Genomic DNA, 22,274 nt, shown 5'->3' on the forward strand with positions numbered 1-22,274 from the left:
ATACATATACATACATACACACACACACATATTACAAGTACTATCTGTTGCCAATTCTGACTTGTGGGAAATATCGTATAACTACGTCACCAGATAAATAGGCTATATATCACACATACATATATAATATATATATACTGTATATATATTATATATATACAATATATATATATATATATATATATATATATATATATATATATATATATATATATATATATATATATATATATATATATATATATATATATATATATATAGCTATGCAGTATGCGACGGCTCGTTTGTGTGTGCATATGCATGAGAATTCAGTGATAAGGATGATGAGCTTACAAATCGGACTCGCGGAACATCAGTGACGTCATTGGTTGTGCAATATCGGCGCTCTTCATCACCAGAAGATCATCACCAGTGTCCATGGATACATTTGCGGATGATATGGTGGCTTAATCGCCTGATCAATCATTGAAAGCTAAGGAATTAATTTACCTCATTATAATTACTGCAAATTTAGACATTAGTGACCTTGACCTTCAAAGGTCAGAGGAAGATACGATTATGTTTGCTCATAATTCAAATCCTTCATTATATTTCAAAATTACACTCCTTCCATATATATTTTAGAAGACGAGAAAAAGTACATTTTCGTTCGTTGTAAGTATCTGGTCAGTGAAAACCCGGATGACGTGATTTTATGATAATTTACTTTAAACGTTTTATTTTTTTTGACAAGTGTGGCAAGTTCAGTTGCCCATTTCGAATTAAATAACAATTCCCTATTAAGAGGTACGCCTTCTTACATTATTATGAAGGATAACTAAAAAAAATGAGAATTTATTAGTTTTTAGACCAGAATTAAGAATTTAGATGGCATAGGATATTTCGTTTGTTTTCTAAGGTATATTTAATTTTTTCTTCAAATTCGCCAGGTTTCCGTCAATTGGGAGTGGTATCACTGATATCTGCAAGCGTGAAGAAGGGGAAAATAAAAAAAAAGAAGAAAAACAATATTTGAAATTCCACTTTGGAAAACAGCAACCCGAAATTAAACGAATTAAGCACACCCAGTATACGGAGGAGGCTAGCTAGCGTTCACGCAACGACCAGAACGCACACGCACACGCACACTAGTCAGGGGCTGGTCACATCAGGTCAAGCTGACAACGACCTGCCTAAAGTTCAGTGACCAAAAGGACAAAACGTGCATTTGGAGAGACTGTAAGGTATCCGTTGACTGGGAAACTATCCAGATTCTACCACCTCTGCACACAGTGTCATAGTTCAAGAAAGGAACCAACCTCCAATGGATAAAAAAAAAAGGGAGGGTTGGCACTAATTCACAAAAAAGTGGCACTATTGATCGCGCGATAGTAGGGGGTGTCATCCAAGGATTACTGTTGGTGGGGAGGAGGAGGATGAGGAGGAGGAGGAGGGAGTGGAAAGGTAGGAGGGCGAGAAAGAATGGAATAGAGGAGAAAAGGGAGGAGAAGGAAAGATCGAAGGAGAAATATATATAAAAAAAGGATGGTGACCGGCTTCGTACACACACACACACACACAGAGAGAGAGAGAGAGAGAGAGAGAGAGAGAGAGAGAGAGAGAGAGAGAGAGAGAGGATCGGGATGAGGTGGAGGAGGGGGAGGAGGAGGGAGGAAAATAGGGAATGGACAGATGGAAGTTATGGTGCCTGAAACCATAATGGAAGTGTAACCTAACCTTGAAGAGGAAAAGGAACGAAATGGCATAGGAGTGGAGAAGTGGTGGAGCACTGTAGTGATGCTGCCGCCATATGTTAGGAGAGAGAGAGAGAGAGAGAGAGAGAGAGAGAGAGAGAGAGAGAGAGAGCTCCTCCTACGAACATCATAATAAAGCATTGGTGACATAGCAGACCTTATATTCAGAAATTGATTGCAACGGTGTTAGTGTGAAGAGAAGGAAACATCGACTGTAGTGCGATAAAAAAAAAAAGAGGGATGGTTTATGAAAACCACTGATCTAGATTACAAATGTTACAGTTACAAACAATTAATCCATCTGTTAATCACACATCTCACGGTTAAGGGAGGTGTGTGTGCATATCAGCTGATAGGGAAACGACGTGGGCTATGCATCCTGAGTTTCGGGGGGGACGGGGTGGGGGAAGGAAATAACTCTGATAACAGCGGAATGGCATCAACGGTTACGACACTCTGTAGATATGAGAATGTTTATATTAAGTCTTGAAAACCACGTAATCGATGAATTTTCGATGGCGCCACCCTTCTCCTTTCGGAAATTTTGTTCTTCTTATGACTGTAGCGCATTCGACATTCCGCTTTTGGGGACGTCTGGGCTTTGACGATGCGACGCAGTGTGTCCCTTTTGCCTCGTGAAACTGCTTATTGACTACAATAATACCATTGACGATGTGCAATTTCGATATCGTTGTCATTAAAATCATTTATTTCTTGTGGCTCTTCTGTTCCTTTTAATGAGGTATTTCAAATTTTCGAGAAGACACGTGCTAGTGGTACAGACATTTACGTGTAACCAAGCCTAACGTAAGATAACCAACATCTCTTAGCCATATATATATATATATATATATATATATATATATATATATATATATATATATATATATATATATATATATATATATATATTCAATATTATATATGCACTCATGTATATGATTGAATAAACGGTATATGATATATTGTAAGATAACGATAGTGTGCTGTACTCATACCCAGAAAAATAATTTTGATACCCTTAGATATAAGATTTTTGTTTTTCAAGTAGCCTGTGTTGTAGGACAATTTCATAGGCGCTGAGCGGACACTTGCGTGTTTGCGAGCCATAACATGAAAATGGAATCTCATTTCAATTTGGCCGTGTTATAGTAATGGTTTACTTTGAGGCTCAAATCATCCAGATAGTTTTGACGGCACTTAATGGATTAATCTCATTAGCATCTTTCAAGGACTGTACTTCTTTTCTACGTTAAAAGCGGAAAAATGTTCAGTGGTAACGCAGAAAACCCCTTTGGCACAGGAGAAGTCAACTCGCTCTGCTTCCGTACTAAATTGCGGACTGACTTCGTTCTAAGTAACATTCGCGAAATATTTTTGTAGCGGCAACTTTGTACGTGTATAGTTCAAAACTATTAGGAGTCTACATTCACCGCTTCCGACGACCTTAGCTTAAGCCACTTCAGAAAAGTTGACTCCCACTGGCAAAGTTTGGCCTCTTTGGCACATGCGCAGTTGAGGCTCTGACACTCGGAGATGACAAAAGTGACTTCAGACAGGCGTTGCTGTCTCGAAACAAGCAAAGCGAAGGGTCTTTGTTTTGATTCTACGTGGTTTGAAGTTTCAGTAGGCCTACTTCTTCTTCTCCCCCCCCCCAATAAAGAAAAAAATGGTTGTTCAAAGTTTGTTGATGGCCATCCTCTCTGTCTATTAGATGAAGGTAGAGTGGGAGAAACGAGTGATTATATGGTCATTGGCACTCTTTTAATTTTTTTCCTGAGCGCTACAGAATGACAGATCAAGATTTATACTTACATTGACACCTCTCTATATCAGAATACGAGGTCATTAATTGACGGGAAAGCTAACCCGTACAGGTAAATTGTATTGACACAATGCGATCATTTTTAACACCAGCTCACATACATTACGTAAAAAAAAAAAGCAAAAAATACATGGAATGATAATCATATACGAAGTAACTACATACGCAGTGGCCAGTTGAAGGTGCAGGAGAAATTGTAGAAATTAAGAAAAATATACACAAAAATAAGCAACAGCTGATGCAAATACTATATATAAGTAGCTGTGCTGGCAGAGTATTCGCCAGAGATGCTTCCGTAGGATAGTAAATCTCGCTCTCATAGGGCAGGGAGTAAATTATGGTTCCTAATTGCGACTAGGTATTTATCCAAATATGCATGAGAGAGAGAGAGAGAGAGAGAGAGAGAGAGAGAGAGAGAGAGAGAGAGAGAGAGACTCGAGTCTAGTCGTTTCTATCCCGTATCCTGGCCTAAACACGTAACTTTTGCCGATACAAATTATTCTAACGCAAACTTGTCTCAACTTTTCTGTAACCTGATTGATTGGGAATGCGCGCTTAAAGTTATTTGGTTTTCACATTTTTTCCTTCTCTCCTTTTTCGTAATTCAAAAATTTTTGGCAGTGCGTTCTGCATGTGCATTCCTTCTCTTCGTACGTACCAGACTCGTTGGAGACATGTTTCTTATGTTGGTTTACCTACCTTCATAAATGAAGTGGAATTTGAATGGAAACTACGCATGCGCAGTATCACTGCTGTTTTAATATCCGGATTATGTTACATTTCATTAGAAAAGGATGATGCACTGGAGAGATATCGTTCTAGTAGCTTTGCACAGAATTATTGATTACATTATATATATATATATATATATATATATATATATATATATATATATATATATATATATATATAATCATACCTGATACGTGATTTACAACCATTTTTCATTTCTTCCCAGTGGCGTACTATATATATATATACATTCCCATATATATATATATATATATATATATATATATATATATATATATATATATATATATATATATATATATATATATATATATATATATGCATACATATATATATGTATATATATACATATATATTTCCGGTGAATTTGACGGAAGCGAAGAGATTGGAGATGAAGATAACAATTCTTCAATTCATACATTTAACTGAATCCACTCCATTGTACTATGCACTGGCAACATTTGATATGAGCGAGTTCATCATGACCATAGCTAATCAAATATTTGTATTTTCATTTATAGTCAACTATAGCAGCCCTGGCATTGTTTTGGTATTGTCCGAAATAAATAAATAATAAACAAATAAATAAAAAACAGAATAACATTTTGATTGCAGCTGAAAGATGGATCGTCCTTTTTTTCTCTAATTTTTTTGCAGAATTAATTTTCTGTTTGCACTGATATTCTTGCCAAAATAAGAATATTAAAAATGAAAAATAAGAGATAAGTATGTCGATTTATAAGAATAACTGTAGATGTTTCCACATAGCAAATAAATTCGCATGCACACAGTATGTATACACATATATATACACACACACACACATATATATATATATATATATATATATATATATATATATATATATATATATATATATTTATACAGTATGACTTATAGATCAAACCAAATATGAAAATTTTTCCATATGGGTTATGACACAATCTTAGATAACTGTACATGAATATAATGTATATATGTATACATATATATATATACAAATGTGTTAATAAATATTACTTTAGTTGTTTATTTTGCTTGGTATATAAGTCATCCGGCTAGATGTAGGCATTGTTTACATTTTGATATTGTACAAATAATTTCTTTGTCGTTCATTATAACGGTAACGCTACAAGAGTTGTATCGATATTTTTCCACTGTAGTGATTAACTATACATATATATATATATATATATATATATATATATATATATATATATATATATATATATATTTAAGATACAACTAATTTTTAACATTAATAACATGCAGCTTATATTTTTTTTGGTAATTGGATATCTATGGTTCTCCGCCTAGGTAGTTATATGATTTGACTACCTTTATGCCTTTGTTATTCTCAAGTACCTTTGTTGTTCCTGTGTGTAATTTATGGAATTTATATGTTGTACGGTGATAATGGTATGAAATGTTTGGTAACGGCAAGTTGTAAATAAAGCGTTTGGCTTGAATTAAATTTTGACTTCGTATGCATTTAACTAAAATCAAACTCATGTTTACAAAGTGGCGGTGACATCACTACTAATTGCTATAATGCGCCCTAAAATAATTTCTTTATCAATATGAGTGACTTGAAAAAATGCCTTTAAATTCAGAGGGAAAGATATTTGAAACCGAAGTTCACCGTGTGATGATTTACTGCTAGTCATACTTATTCTATCGCCGTATGTTGCTTGGAGATCTTTGCAAAGAAATGACAGGTTGCTTGAAGGCGGAAATCTTATACATATCCTCAGCACAGATGCGACCGATAAAAGCACCTCGATACTTTGTTGGCGCCGATGTAGTCCAGAGGGTGAATATTCTTGCTGTAGTCCGTGATTTGTTGTTTTAGTACACCATCCCTTTTAAGCGTTACACATAAAACACTCAGGAAAGTTTTCCAGATAACAGAGATACAATGGGAATAAAATCATCCCGCTCTCGCTCAGGTTCGGAACACTTTTATACAGCGACCAGTCGTCCCATGTATTCGAGAACAGCAAATCTACCCGCTGAACAATAGTAAACAGAAAATATAACAGCGACTAAACTAAGCTCGATTTGCAAATACATTGACAACATTATGAGGCAAAAACAAAAATGTATGCATGAAAAGTCCTCAGCATTTGGCCCCTTTTTTATATATATAATTTTTCTTCTAGTGTGTCGGACACCGAAGTGCTGTCGATGTTACACACTAGCCAAGTCCGATGAAGCGCTCATGTCACATACGCTCCCAGGAGCGACGGGTAAGACACATTTATTTAGTTATTAATTTTATTATGTTCTTGAGGACTTCCAGATGATAGGTGAGGTATATGGGCAGGTATAGAGTGCCCAGGGGCATAGCTAAACATAGCCCCCCAACTCTGACAGAGTGCCAGAGATGGGGCAGGGAAAGGCAACCCTTGTCATGTGTGTGCCGAAGGCTCACAATCCCGTGGCAGTGACGGGGTAGTGTCGCGCGCCTTCTTCACACATACACAACACGGGCACACTGGCACAAACACTCACTCATTCAATAGGCTCAAAAACACAATATTAAGAAGACACTTATAAAACACATGAATGAAACCTACACGTTAATGAGTTGGGTGTTTATCCTCGACCCTTGAAGCTTCTCATTGTGGATGTTAAAAACTTAAAAAGAACTGAAAACCTCAGGAGTTAATTTCTTTCTGTGCCTTTAAAAACATCTTTCCACGATTCTTTCCATGACACTTGCTTCTTGACACAGTTTCGGAAACCTTTTCCTTTATTCTGTCTTCTGTCACTCAAAAGAGACGACGGTTTCCAGTCACGTGTACACTGTCCCCGACATTTCGCCAACTTTGTACACCTGAACAGTGGTTAAATTGATCCGATGTCCAAAGCGGCACCCAAACAGCCCGGGTTCCAATATTCCCTGGCAACCTACCACCGAAAACATTGAAAACAATCCATTGCTTAAATGTCAGGCGTAACCTCCTGTCGATAAAAAAATATTGATGTCGACTCTCTCGGAGTATGGAGTCGTTTTATCGCGCACACGCTCCCGTTAGTCTGAATTTCAGTTTATAAACAAAGTTGTGGAGGGGAGCTGCGGAGACACTCGGACGTTTCAGAAGACTGCGTTGCTGTTTTCACTCACTAGATCCAGTCTGCTCACAGCAAAAGGAGGCTGGACGAGAGAAACCCATTTTTCGCGATGTTTTAATTTAAAATCCACTTTCCACTCATTTGTTTGTAGATTTGTTTTACAATATGATAAATATACATGATAACAAAACATACGCGTGAAAATCACGTGAATAGAACGAATATTTGTTCTAATAGCGAAAATATACTAACTGTTAAAGTTGGCAATATCCTGTCGGTACCCAGACGGAAATTATTCAACAGTAGCATATATTCGCGTTTTTGTTGTAAACGAACTTTTCTCGATTTTTATTACACAAAACGATTGATCTTAATTTAGCGTATTTAGATTTTACGTATGAACGGTATTGATCTACTAGAGACCTCAGCTGAATTAAACCCCGCCAAACGTAGTGTTGGCGCGGTTTGGTGTAATCAGCTGGGGTAGAGGAGGCGGCTGTGAGAGACTGGTGAGGCCCGTCCTGCGATGTGGGAGGAGGACTGCACATGCCACCTACCACTCACACACACACACTCACACTCACACACACGCACACACACTCACACACCCACTACCTACACCCACTTTCCCCCCGCCCACCCATAACTGCCCACACACCCATCTACTCACGCCCTAGAAACTTTTTCCCCCCGCCCATTTTTGGCGCCAACTTTTGCGCGCCAAAATTTGATTCAACTTCGATGACCGCGTGCTGCCGAAATAAACAGCAAAGTTATCCAAAACAAATAATAATTAAAAGATTATGAAAATCGAAATTTTATTAATCGATGACATAATATTACGTAAGAAAAGGAGTAATAGAGGACAGCAGCATGTTGGAAGCTTTTGGATGTAGGCCTATGAGTCTAAGCCTTTAAATCACGTCGAAGGCTGCTGCTGCTGGGAGCTCGGGGTGTCGAGGACGAACGGGCGGCGCAAGCTGGCCTGCTGAGAGAGGTGGTCTCTGTCACTTAGGGTCTCGCTGGACTTGGTGGTCGCTGTACCAGGTGGTCGCCCAGGCGGAAGCCTTGCTATAGCGGTCGCCAGCATGACATCGGCGGCCTCGCCTCATGAGTCGGCGTCACATGTGTCCCACACACAGCTCTGCTGCCGCACACAACAGCATTTTGGAACTCATTTCATAAAAGGCCTTCACATGACGACGTCAGATATAGCAAATACAACGATGTCAGCGAGAGAAAATTGTCAGCAAGGGCGTGGGCTATGGCCATGGGTGGGAAAGTGCGCTTGAGTGCAAGCCCCTTCAGTAGGTCCTAGTCGTTGATAGAAGAATCGGACGCGGCCATGGGTTTCTCGTCGAGTGCGTTCCTAGTTCGCCTTCCCTCACGTCCTGTCGGGGTTTCCTCCTCCTCCTCCTCCTCCACCACCACCACCACATTCTGACAACACCCTGCACGACGCCCATCTCTGCACGCCCACACACATACAGCAGGCACGCCCGCACACGCACGCCCCCAGTCTTCCAGTCAGGCAGATCTGGTCGTGCCCGTAACTCCCAGCACGCCATCTAGAGACGCTACCCAATACAGCTACGCTGTTAATAATAAAATTTTATCATTATTTGCACAAAAAACTGCATTGATGCGATACTGCACGCAAATTAATGACGACTCCACGCGACTGCCTTCTCCAGAACACTACAGAAGAGGCTGTGACATATGGCACCATACCCAGTTGACTTGCAGTGGGCACAAAAATCAGTGCAGACACCGCCTTGCAAAAGTAAAATCAAATTAAAAGTCTTGAACAGAAAAAAATGTTTCAAGTATTTGTCTTGGCACCTGCTCTTAGAATGTCTATTTCAGGTGACTATATCGAGTATGGTACCTTTAGTTTTAGGTCTGTTTTGGAGAACAAAATTAGTGCTTGCATCAAGATTATAATTATATATATATATATATATATATATATATATATATATATATATATATATATATATATAGTATGTGTTTGTGTGTATTGTGTCATTTTTCTTCTTTTTTACATTTTGAATTTGTTAATTGCATTATTGTCAGACTGATACGAAACATGTACGTTAATTTATGCATTGTTTAAATTGTTTTGAAGGATGTGGTATTACAGTATTATGGACTTTTTTCATTCCAGTGTTCGTCAACCTTTGTTTCAAGCTATTATTATTATTATTATTATTATTATTATTATTATTATTATTATTATTATTATTATTATTTAACACTGATAGCAGCAAACGCACTATTATTATTATTATTATTATTATTATTATTATTATTATTATTATTATTATTGAGGACAAAATAAGACCCTTTTCTTGTTTATTAGTTGTTGGTTTATTGCTCTATTTTTTTGTTAGAAATACACCCAGGTATATTTCTAACAGTATAGCAAGACAAAATATACAAGGCAAAGTATTATTATTATTATTATTATTATTATTATTATTATTATTATTATTATTATTATTATTATTATTGTTGTTGCGGTAGTGTATTTTCATGTAGGCAGTACTCAAAAGCAAAACGCCATTGCATGTACTGTAATCATCAAAATGAAGACAGCAGCAATTTTTATCTCTCTTCAGTCCTCAGGTGTGTGTGTGTGTACCGAATGGTACCTTTTAGATAAGGTTTTTATCACCTTGAGCTGCATAGTCATTTCCACGTGAGATCTTGGGTCTAATCGTGATCTGTCTTGAATTGAGTCATGTTGCATTCATACCAGAGGAGAGAAAAAAATGAAATGCATTGGAAAACCTCTGTCTCTGTGTGTGTGTCTCTCTCTCTCGCTCTCGCACGCATACAGGTACTAAGGGGGTGGGGCGAAAAAAAGCACAAGCCAAGATCTGAATATAATGAATGTACTTTATGTAACCCAGAGGTACAGAGAGAATGCACCCTGAGGCTTTGTGTACCCTGATTTACGACCAGACCATGCACCAGCGCTCATACCATCTCTGTTATGCAACCTCACGCCCATGCTGGCTAACACCAGACCGCCCATTTTATCACAAGCACACGCCCGCGCTGCCAACAGCATCATCCCCCCTTCCTATTACGAGCGCGCACGCACACTGCTGACTGCCAACACCTTCAACCATCGCTGCCAACGCAACCATCTGCCAGCACCAGAACATCGAACTCTTCCAACAACACCGGATTTCCAACACCCACTGCCCCTCTTCCCCCTCTCCCTCTACCTCTCCCTCTACCCCTCCCTCTCCCTCTCCCTCTCCCCCTCCCCCTCCCCAGCTCCATCAGGAAGGCTTATCCCTGACTCTGTTGGAACGTTTTATCCTAACATACTCACATATGGACGCATACAGAAACTTACAGAGATATGTAGACATGTGCATAAAGGCTTACTGTGTGCATTTTTGCACATGCACAGCGCAGCCCAAACGTGCGTAAGTTTTTGTTCATTATTATACCTAAAGATATCAAAGCATATATATATATATATATATATATATATATATATATATATATATACATATATATATGTATATAATAGATAGATAGATACAGCAGTCAAGTGTAAAGTTTGTGTTTACGTTAACGTATGTTTATACATTTCTCCATTATGAGAGGAAGTGTTTGCATGTTATTTCGTGACGTATATTATTGATAATATATGTGTGAAGACAAAGCTCTTGATGCAGTATCTTTCTATATAGAAAGTATTTTAACATAAAAAAAATGTCCAGTTATATATTTCTTATTATATTTATATATCTGAGCGTCACAGAAATGAAAGTGGTAGACGGCGTGGCAGGTGTTTGCGTGCACGCCTTAATGTGATTCGATAATTTTCCGAAGTCCATTTTTATCATTACAGCGAAATATTAATTTCAGCGCTGTTTAATAGTTCATCCGCCGGTGATCTGGTATAACGAAAATCCGGATGAGTATTCGATAATCTTTGCCCGGATCCGATGTGCATGAAAGGGCACGACTGAGCTTGGTTATGCCAGCGTTAACTGGATGACTGGTACCTGTTATGCGTATGTGTGAAATGACCTGACACTTACGACGTCGGAAAAATAATTCTTAGGGCAGTGCCTTAATTTCCCTGCTGTTGAACGTTCTCTGTCGGCCTACATACTGTTCACGTATATATATATATATATATATATATATATATATATATATATATATATATATATATATATATATATATGCATCCACATAGTGTTTTTCTTTGTGTCTTTGTGTGCGTGTGTGGATGCAATTTCAAGTATAGTAATCCTTCAGCCTAAGGAATTTTTACGGACATTCAGTATTAACATGCTTTTTTGTGACATCGCTTCCTAATTTCTCGTTACATATGTTTTAAGTTACGAGTTGTTATGAACCCTACAAGTTGGTTGTAATTTTATGTAGATAGTTATGATGCATAAGTTTCTTATCGTATGTATGCTCAGCTGTGAAAGTATGCGTGCTTATGTGTACGTATGTATGCGTATGCAGTTTCATACAGTGAACCCAAAGTGCTCTTACGATTATACGTTCATACAGGCCAGCAAGCTCTCACGTTCGTAATGAGTTAGGGTGGAAAATGTATACTTAAACACTTGCAGACAAACACACATACACGACCTTTACTTATAAAACTTGTCGCCAGCACTTAAACCCTTCATGCAAAGAGAGGCCAGTGGCAACACAGCCAACACACCATCCGTGCAACACTTTCAACACAAACCTCTCTCACCAAACCTCCTCTCGATCCAAACATTCTGAAAAGCGGCGAAACCTACGGGAAATTCTCGCCGCGCTTCGTGCTCCACCTCCCCTTCTCTCTCTCTCTCTCTCTCTCTCTCTCTCTCTCTCTCTCTCTCTCTCCATCGTGCCAGTCCCAGGCACCAATCCCCTCTCACCCGACTACGTCCTCCTCTCGCCCGAACGCCTCTTCTGGTTATACCCCGCTTGGCTAATGTTCGACTCCCAGTCAATCGTATTTGTCTGTTTTGATTCGCTCTACTTTTAAGCGAAAGTAAACTTTTGAATATCGTGTTTTTTTGAGCCCAGGATTGACTTCTCGAAGCATCGATTTGGGCAACGATAAATCACATCTTTCGTCCGAAATCTTTGCTTAATGTTGTCGGAATAAAATCCTAAGCCGTCGAATATTATGTGATAGAGTCATGTTATTGCACTTCTTGTGTTAAAGATTGCGAAATAAGGAAGAAATAAGGATGGTCTGTTCACTTAGAAGCCTTTGACTTTCAAGTTAGTCTATCGTCGCATTATGTTTATATCTGTCCATAACAAACAAACAAGTTTAACCGTATTAGCTTTCACTGAGTCCGATCAGGGCGAGATTGTTTTTATCTGGTCTTAATCTGTTGACATGTTTGTCTACTGTCGGTTTATATCCCTGAAAAACGCAAACAATGCAAAGGTTCCTTGTTTACCTGAAGATAAAAAAGAAATAAAAAAAAAAAGTTCCTCACCACCGGCCGATGGGGACGCGTCTGTAAAAGGGAAACAAAGAAACGTAATTCTCAAAAACGAATTAATAAAAGAAAATCGGAGATTGATTTTAAAAAAAAAGGAACAAATAAAAAATCGACGAGAAAAAGAAAGTATTCCTTGTATGGCACCTCGTCGTAGACAGTAAGATAATCTGCGCTCCTCAAGGCCTAATAGGTTAATTTAGAGAGCATGTGCGCATGATGAGTGTGTGTGTGTGTGCGTGTGTATGCGTGTGCGTGTAAGGTGTTGGTGTATGGGTGTCTGAGGCACACATACATACACACATGGCTAAGGGACGAATCTATTAATCATCTTTAGAACTTCGTGGTTACGTCATCGCTGTCTGTTATGTGTGTGTTGGTATGCGTGTTTGTTTGTTAGCGTCGCGTGCTGTTTGCGCTGCGCTTTTGTCTTTTGTGTGCGCTTTCGTTTTTTTTTTTCTTCGCTTTCTTTGTCTCATTTTAATTTCTTGTCAATCTTGTGGTCGAGGGGCGAATTTCGAATATGGGCGATAGAAACCTTTCGCCACGTTACTCTCTCCCTTTGGATTAAAATGCTGTGCTTTTGCGTTTTGTTTATTCTACCGTTTATCCTCGTCTTCCCGTTCGATTTGTTTCGTGTTATTTCATTTCCATAGGAAATACTCTCTGGTTTTTAAATCTTCGATTTCTCCATCACCAAATGCCGTTTTCCCTGATAATGAATGGTTCCAGAGAAAAGTAAAGCATCAGTCACTGCCATGTTCATCTTATGATCTGTGAGTTAGCAGAGAGGACCCATCAGTAACGCGTCTACCTCGGCGGTCCTTTTAGTCGTCATCACATGCAGTAGCAGTAATAGTAGGGATGGCGATGGTCAGAACTTGTTCATTTAGTTGAACAATACTACTGTTATATGTAATGGTTATTGGCGGAATTGTGCAAAGCGGTAAAACCGTGCTCTTGTGCTTGTGCTTGCACGTTTGAGACTGTATGTGTTTGTCGAAGTGTTTGTGCTTTGTTTGTGTTTCTTTTTACTTGTTTATGCCTGTCTGTGTGTGAGTTTCTGGCTCCAGCTATGCGTGTTTGTGTCTGCCTGAATCTGTGTGTATGTATGTGTTTTTATCTAGCATGTGTGTTTATTTCTATGCAGATGAATAATCTCTCTCTCTCTCTCTCTCTCTCTCTCTCTCTCTCTCTCTCTCTCTCTCTCTCTCTCTCTCTGCATATGCTGTGTGTATCCATTAACTGGATGTGTATATGTTTACATGTGAATTTAAACCTGTTCGTGTATTTTGTATTTACACGTATGTGTTTGTATCCATCTGCAAGTATGCTAAGGTATACATACGTTTAATTACTATTGTCTCTATATGTGTATGAATATGCGTTTGCATCTTTATGTGCATTCGTTTATGTGCCTGGTTCTGTATGTGTTTGTATATGAGTCTGTTTCTTTACGTACATTCGTTTATGTGTCTGTATCTGTATGTGTGTGTGTTTGTGCTTGCGTTGTTTTTGTTTGTTGTCAACTCCCTCCCCCTTTAAGCAAGTTATGTTCCTTGGCGATGTCCTCAGTTATAGTTCGGACCCTCTTTCCAATTTCAATTTTACTGTGTAAGATGCTCCAGCGAGAGAGAGAGAGAGAGAGAGAGAGAGAGAGAGAGAGAGAGAGAGAGAGAGAGAGAGAGAGAGAGAGAGAGGTTGTTACTTAGTTATGACTCTGGTGTGTATTTTTTTTTTTCATATGAGGACACAAAGTGCACAGTATGCGTTTGCGCACTCTAAAAAGCAAGAAAGTCTGCAGCTGTAGGTTTGTTTTGGGATGCATATAGTAGTATATTAATACATTTTTATACACGTTACATACACAAGTTGTCATCCCAAATCCACATGCACACACACCTTATTATATATATATATATATATATATATATATATATATATATATATATATATATATATATATAATATACATACATACATACACATACATACATACCCGTTTTATATGTATATACATACATACATACATACATACATACATACATACATACACATGTACATACATCTATATATATGTATAAATGTATATCGGTATGTACAGATACTTCTGTTATACTAGTTTTTATAAAATTATTTTACAGTATACTTATTTTTTAAATATGTAAAACAATGGCCACATGAATGAATTCTAGGAACTCCTTTACGGGGAAAAATGGTCTTAAAACGAAATTATTCTAGTGTTGGGGAATATTCATAATCTCATCCTGACTGGTTGCTTTATTAACGATGAATCAATCATAATTATCAAGATATTAATCACAGCAGTTTAATCATAACATTAATTGTCGTCCCGTGTATTTTTCATATGTCAGAGGCGATTAGAATTTGAATACCTTAGTTAATAATAATAATAATAATAATAATAATAATAATAATAATAATAATAATAATATATTTTAGTGATAATTTTTTGTTTGATGTGGTAAATTATGATACCAAAGAAACGGCGTTTTAATTTATAGCAGCGTCAGTAAATGGCGTTGGCGGTGATGGTCTGTGAAATTCATCTACAGATACTCACACACACACACATATATATACTCTGTATGTGTATATATATATATATATATATATATATATATATATATATATATATATATATATATATATATATATTCATATATATATATATATATATATATATATTTATATTATATTATATATATATATATATATAGGAAATGATAGAAGGCCTTATTGTATAATATGATTTAGGTAGTAATGAGAGAGTGGAATTATGAAATACATTATGTATATATGTATATATGTGTGTGTGTGTGCAAGTATTAAAGTGAGAGAGAGCCACACACACTCAGCGTTTTTTTATGCATATCAACCAAGGCATCTGCTTCCGTGCTCCTAATATTAGTGTAGGCTACGCTTTGCCTGGGTCCTGGTATTTTGAATCCTTGAAATATTAATGACATTGGTAGATGTCGTTTGTTTCTCATAGACCAGTATATTTTCATTTCTCAGAAGACATAATGATGATTTTTAACCCTGATTTGTCTGTCTGTTCTTTATGACCATCTATTCTTGTGAACAGAAACCATAAGAGCATTTATGTACTAGTAAGTAATGATGTCGCTGGCAGGAATCTATTTTGGTACCCATGTGTTATAGCCCAAAGCATTTCAAAGGTCATTCGTTGGGTTGATATGAACTTAATGTCGAGATTTGTCGCCTTGTACTTTGCAGTATTTGTATTTTTCCTTTGTTCTTCAGCGGTAGTGTGTTTTAGCTTTTTTTTTTTTTTACAACCCTTTTGTAGTTATTTTGAAAAGTAGATGTAGAGATAGACAAAGGGAGATGAAGAGATACTCGGAGGAGAGAGATTGGGAGGGAGGGAACGACGGACGCAAGCAAACGCGCACACGCACACAAAGAGAGAGAGAGAGAGAGAGAGAGAGAGAGAGAGAGAGAGAGAGAGAGAGAGAGAGAGAGAGGTGGTTTCGTGTCTGTTAATGAACTAAGCTGAGAAGATTAAAGATTAATATCTATTATAAAGGTATTATGGATATTATCATGTATTGTCGCTTCAAAGGTCGAGTCTTGTGAGATTTTCTTTTATTCATGGTTTACTAATTCTTGCGTTTCACGTAGCTAATCCTTGAAACTAAACGTGTGTATACATAAGACACGCACACGCACATACATGCATGTGTATAATATATATATATATATATATATATATATATATATATATATATATATATATATATATATATATATATATATATATATATATATATATATATGTGTGTGTGTGTGTGTGTGTGTGTGTATGAATGCATGAATGTATGTATGTATATATATGTGTGCGTATCTTTGCACTCACTTCTTAGCTTTAGTTATGTGACACTCGAGTATCGACTTCTTTCTATTCGTAAATTCAGTACCATCTTTTCCGGCACAGGTCTTGTAATTGCAAATCAGTCGCGCTCTGCTTCTTGTTAAAATTCAATTGGCTGTAGTTACAGCCATTGAGCTAAGTACGACTGTTTGGAGTTGAATGCATTATTTTCTTTATTTTTCAGAATGGAAAATTTGTATCAGATGACGGGTGTTTTATATATTTTTTTTAAATATACGTAGTTTAGGTTCCTTTTTAGATTTATTCTATCATACCAATTCGAATTTTATTTTGACCTTATGCTATTATTTCTTGTGTTATCCACGAATTATTCCAAAGGTTGTTATTGGCAAATCAGTTTTTGTTTTGATTTTTCTCCTTTTAAAATTTTTTCTTATTAATTTATTTTTTTGCCAATTATATGTGACGAAAACAGAAACAGTGGAATCCACGGGAACTAAATATCCCTCATAGTATCTTAACACAATCACTCAGATGTGGATATGCTTTTGGTGAGGTCTGTACCAACGGGTTCTGTGTCCCCTCCGATCGTTAACTGCTTCTGACACGACCCTCTAATTAAAGAGACGAGATGAGGTCAAAGGTCGCCTCATCCCTCCCTCCCTCCCTCCCTCCCTCCCTCCCCCGTATCCCGGAAAGCCTCACCTGGTACCTCGGGATTATCTCCTTATTTCTGATATAGCGTCCATTTTCTTCCTCTCATTTTTTCCCTTCTACCATTTGTTCTTCGTCTTCTTCCCGACTCATATTATTCATTTAGTAACGCGAGGACAGTGTAAGGGTGCGTTAATCAGATGCAATATCTGTGTGCGGTTATTTGTGCATTTACGTACACACATACATACACAAGCACACACACACACACACACACACACACACACATATATATATATATATATATATATATATATATATATATATATATATATATATATATCACGTGTTTATAGCATGTGTTTGTATGTATGTATATATATATATATATATATATATATATATATATATATATATATATATATATATATATATATATATATATCAGTATTTCCAGTTATACGCCATTTTTTCCACAATTAGGGGTGGCTTGAGAATGTGCTAAATGTCTGTGTATACCGTATATGCATTTATTACAAGCTAAGGTTACTAGACCCATGTCCCAGCCAGTGAACCCGGACAGCTGGCTTATGAAGTCCATGAAACTAGTAGGACAACTGGCTTATAAAGTCCATGGAACCGGGAGGACAACAGGCTTATGAAATCCATGACACTGGGAGGACAACGGGCTTATAAAATCCGTGAAACCGGGAGGATAACGGGCTTAGAAACCGGGAGGACAGTGTGCTTATGGAATCCGTGAAACCGGAGGACAGTGTGCTTATGAAGTTTATGAAACCGGGAGGACAGCAGGCTTATGAAATCCGTGAAACCGGGAGGGTATTAGGCTTATAAAATATTTCAAAACCGGGAGTACAGGAGGCTTACAAAATCCATGAAACCGGAGGACAGTGTGCTTATGAAATCCATGAAACCGGGAGGGCAGCAGGCTTATGAAATACTTCAAAACCGGAAGTAAAGGGGTTTATGAAATCCATGAAACCGGTAGGACAGTGTGTCTATGAAATCTATGAAACCGGGAGGACAACAGGCTTATGAAATCCTTGAGACTGGGAGTACAGGGGCTTACGAAATCCATGAAACCGGGAGGACAGCGATCTTGTGAAATCCATGAGACCGGAAGGATAATGGACGTATGAAACCCGTGAAACCTGGAGGACAGAATGCTTATGAAAACCATGAAACCGGAAGGACAGCGGGTTTATGAAATCCATAACACTGGGAGGACAGCGAGCTTGTAAAATGTATGAAACCAGAAGGACAACGGGCTTATAAAATCCGTGAAACTGGGAGGACAGTGTTCCTATGAAATCCTTGAAAACCGGGAGTACAGGGGCTTACGAAATTCATGATACCGGGAGGACAGCGAGCTTGTGAAATCTATGAAACCGGAAGGACAGTGGGGTTATGAAATCCGTGAAACCGGGAGGACGGTGTGCTTATGAAATCTATGAAACTGGGAGGACAGCGGGCTTAGAAATCCGTGAAACCAGGAGGGCAGCAGGCTTATGAAATCCTTGAAAACCTGGAGTACAGGGTGCTTACGAAATCCATGAAACCGGGAGAACAGCGAGCTTATGAAATCCATGAAACCAGAAAGACAGCGGTCTTATGAAATCCATGAAACCGGGAGGACAGTGGCTTATGAAATCCGTGAAACCGGGAGAACAGCGAGCTTGCAAAAATCCATGAAACTGGGAGGATAGCGGGATTGTGAAATTCATGAAATCGAGATGAGAGTGGGATTATGAATTTCATGAAACCGGGAGGACAGCGTCCTTATGAAATCCATGAAACCGGGAGAAGTGCTGGATTATGAAATCGATGAAACCGAGAGAACTGTGGGATTATGTAATCTATAAAACCGGGAGGACAGCAGGGTTATGAAATCCATGAAACTGGGAGGAAAGTGTGCTTATGAGTCCATGAAACCGGGAGAAAAGTGGAATTATGAAATCCATGAGACCGAGAGAACTGCGGGATTATGTAATCTATAAAACCGGGAGGACAGCAGGGTTATGAAATCCATGAAACTGGGAGGACAGTGTGATTATGACTCCATGAAACCGGGAGAAAAGTGGGATTATGAAATCCATGAAACTGGGAGAAAAGTGGGATTATGAAATCCATGAAACCGGGAGAAAAGTGGGATTATGAAATCCATGAAACCGGGAGAATTGCGGTATTATGTAATCCATGAAACCGAGAGGACAGCAGGGTTATGAAATCCATGAAACTGGGAGGACAGTGTGATTATGAGTCCATGAAACCGGGAGAAAAGTGGGATTATGAAATCCATGAAACCGGGAGAATTGCTGGATTATGTAAATCCATGAAACTGGGAGGACAGCGTGCTTATGAAATCCATGAAACCTGGGGGAACAAGAGTGTGGGTTTCATACTTTTATATAAAGATACGCTGACGTGCATGGAGATGAAGCCATATACCACATTTTCCTCTATTTAGGCATTTTCGAAACCATTTTGTTTTTTATAACGGGGACTGTGACAGGTGTTGCGTTTACTTTTCGTGGAGATAACCTTTACAATTTTGGGGTGATTAGGCATTTCCAATTGGAGTCGAGTTGATAAATTTGTCGATTTCGACACATTTAAAAAAAAAAATTAATTTGACATAAATTGGAAGATAGATTTATCTTTTAAAACTATTTAGAAATGAAACATTTCATTTTAAAATTATTCATGAAATGACTTAATATGCATGAATTTGGTTATATAACAAGCTCAGTACCAAGTTCTCTCACGCTTATTCATATATATATATATATATATATATATATATATATATATATATATATATATATATATATATATATATATATATATATATATATATATATATATATATATCTGTGTATAATTTGTTCGGACTATAGCATGTTCAAGGTAAATAAAATTCCAATTTTAAGATAAAATGGTTAGAGTTCAGGGTCACAATTCGGATCGAAGATGGCAAGGGTGACCTACCCAAAAGGCAAAGTAAACAGGTACATTGACCCTCAGAAGAACAGTCATTATTGAGGGATATATTTCGTTACGTGTCCCTTCCTGGAAGGTGAGAGAAAAAAAGTTGTTATATTTGTTGTTGTGATTCTTACCCGTTTCGTTAGTCACGCCTGCATTGTCTGTTTTTTTTTTTTTTTTTTACTAAACTTCTATTCTTGATTCTTCCAATACTTGTTGTACGCATTTAAAAAAATAAACTTAAAAAACTGTAGCTACGGCAGTATGTACTGTATCTTCTATGTAAAATCGCCGTTAATGTGTTTCTCATCATTTTTACCTTTATGTATCCGTCGAGGAGCATCTGAAAGAGTGGGCCGTCGTTCTGGACGCAATTAATATCCAGCAACAAAGTTATATACCACCGCGAAGTGTTCATAAGTTATGATGGGCCTCCTGGGACAAAAACGAACAGTCGGCAGTGAACAATTTCTCCTTTGTTCCAGGATGGGAGCGGATCGGCGCTAGGCCCGCATCATATTGCGGATAATAATTAAATTGCGAGCATCATGTCCCTGTTTTGTGCTATTTGTATGACATTGGATTCCCCTGCATCTTTGATTGGGTCAATCCCAGTCAGGGGTCGTCGTTAACTTCCATTTGTTCAAGGAATTTGAGGTAATAAACCTCCTAGCATTGGATTGGTTAGTCTTATCCCCGCCTTGACTTTTTTATTGTTGTTCGTCATCGAGGTTGTTTTTCGCAGGTGAAGGGTAGAATAACTACGGACACTTATCCTTTCGAGTGTATTGACGAGTGGAGGCTGGTACTATGTAGAGAGAGAGAGAGAGAGAGGCATATTTAATAAATGAAATTCCAGTGTTCAGCGCAATATCCAGATAATCCGTTGTTTCAAATGGGCTTCAAGATCATTATCTCTCTCTCTCTCTCTCTCTCTCTCTCTCTCTCTCTCTCTCTCTCTCTCTCTCTGTGCACGTGGACACTATTTTTTGTTTTTACTTGTCAGAGAACCACGCCATGATCTGCTCTTAAAAAAATATTCTCTCTCTCTCTCTCTCTCTCTCTCTCTCTCTCTCTCTCTCTGCCATTGTATGTTCTTTTTTGTAGTTTCATTTTACGATATCTTCAACACCAGTGCTAATTGTTATATATTTACAATAATTGATAGTATTTCTAATTATGGTTTCTTTTTAAACCTCAGCATTCCTCCTTCCATACAAACCCTCTCTTTTTAGCGCTGCTTACCAATTTTATTACGGCGTGGTCCCTTCCTCGAAGAAACCCGGCATTACTGATCGCGTATAATAAACCTCTCTATCGTATGATTTGCCTTGTTACACACATAAAAAAAACTTGAACTCCCTGACATAAATATCGTAAATAATGTTTTCTCCTGGTAATCTCCTTTATTAAGCTTCCTTATCTGACCTCCGTGGGATCTCTTCTGATGCCCATTTAGCCTTCCTAAGTAACCCTTACGATGACAGGGGAAACCAGGTGAAGGGTTTTATGTGTCGTTCGCAGGGTATTTTCTCTAAGGAGTACTTCTTCTTTTTTTTTGGGGAGGGGGTTTGGGTGTTTACTATAGAAGAAGCTTCAAAATATAAAAGAAAGAAAAATGCCATTTTTGTTAAGGACCGAGAGAAGCAAGTAATCCATCAGTGGCCTTCTTTTGGCTGTCTTTATATATATATATATATATATATATTTATATATATATATATATATATATATATATATATATATATATATATATATATATATATGTATATATATATATATTTATATATATATATATATATATATATATATATATATATATATATATATATATATATATATATATATATATATAT

At 37.5% G+C, this 22,274-nt stretch overlaps 1 protein-coding gene across 17 annotated transcripts in view; it reads right to left on the bottom strand.

Moving 5' to 3' along the window:
- The window catches only part of LOC136854161 (uncharacterized), a 307,624-nt gene extending 299,687 nt beyond the window's left edge, over window positions 1-7,937 (bottom strand). For 4 of the 17 annotated variants that reach the window (XM_067130416.1, XM_067130414.1, XM_067130415.1 and 1 more), the window contains exon 1: window positions 6,891-7,935. The gene's annotated coding sequence lies outside the window, so the exon portion shown is untranslated. Of the gene's footprint in view, window positions 1-5,980; window positions 6,324-6,890 lie in introns of all 17 variants that reach the window. The other 13 variants (XM_067130422.1, XM_067130412.1, XM_067130410.1 and 10 more) reach the window with 12 other exon arrangements.
- Between the last annotated feature and the right edge of the window lie 14,337 nt (window positions 7,938-22,274).

The sequence above is a fragment of the Macrobrachium rosenbergii genome, chromosome 28 (assembly GCF_040412425.1).
Source record: "Macrobrachium rosenbergii isolate ZJJX-2024 chromosome 28, ASM4041242v1, whole genome shotgun sequence".
Taxonomy (NCBI): domain Eukaryota; kingdom Metazoa; phylum Arthropoda; class Malacostraca; order Decapoda; family Palaemonidae; genus Macrobrachium; species Macrobrachium rosenbergii.